Source organism: Atta cephalotes, assembly GCF_000143395.1.
Source record: "Atta cephalotes unplaced genomic scaffold scaffold00004, whole genome shotgun sequence".
Lineage (NCBI taxonomy): Eukaryota > Metazoa > Arthropoda > Insecta > Hymenoptera > Formicidae > Atta > Atta cephalotes.
The window spans coordinates 8,084,781-8,085,884 of NW_012130068.1; positions in this window are offsets into that span (position 1 = coordinate 8,084,781).

Sequence of the window (1,104 nt, forward strand, 5' to 3'; positions counted from 1 at the left end):
GAATATAAGATAGTGCCATTGATTTGACCTTAGAGAATGTGAAGATCATGTAAAAAGAAAATGAATCAACCCAAGCATAGCATAGCATTCACAGCATTCGTAAGAAGCAAGGCTGGACCGCAGCCTATCATATTAATTATTCTTGAATTAATGACTTGAAAAAATATTTTTTACTTATTTATTTAATATTTATTGAATGTTTATTTTACATTATTTATTCATTTAAATGAAGGAACAATAAAAAATGAAAAATATATGTTATTTTATTAAAAATAATAAAAAAATTTTTCATTTTTCACATTTCCGCCCTAGAAAAAAAGTTACGTGATCAGTAATAACTTCGATTGTGTTCAAATTCCTATTTGGATGCTACCCAGGTAACATTTTAATCTTGTGCATCGAATATTAAGCAAGGATAACATATTTATAGATGGAAATAGCCTTATTTTCAGCAAAGAAAATTTTCAATATTTGCAAAATAAATATTCTGTTGAACACAGCCATTGCTACTTATTATAATCATCTGTGATGGCAAGAAGTAAAGAAGTGATCTGAAGTTTTTTCTGAATCAAATAAATCAGCAAAATCTTATATCAAGAAAATTATCCAATCACATTTTTATTTTATATGTGTCTTTAATATAAAAATGTAATTGGATAATTTTTCTTATACGGCTATACAAGTTTGTCTGCAGGATAGACCCTTATTTCTATGATTGCAAAAGTCGGTAATCTAAAGAAAAGGAAAAGAAAAGATCTGTTCGTGTTGCTTAGAATGCTTAAATATGTTTATACTTTAAATGAGCATACTCAATAAACAATAATGTTACATGTATTTGTGATTGTAATGTCTGCTCAACTTGATAACTGTAATATAACACACTGTATACATGGCGTCCTGTTTAAGTTTTTTTCGGAACGCTTCTATAGAGAGCCGAAAATCTTATTACACAAAATTTGGAACAATTGGTCATTATTGAAAATCATTGTTGTTTTTTTTCCTTAATCATTTAATATAATAATAAAGTACATATATTCAAAGTACATACATTCTTCTTGTGTATCAAGTTCATAAGAAACTCTCAAGATTCAATTTTTTTGTTCA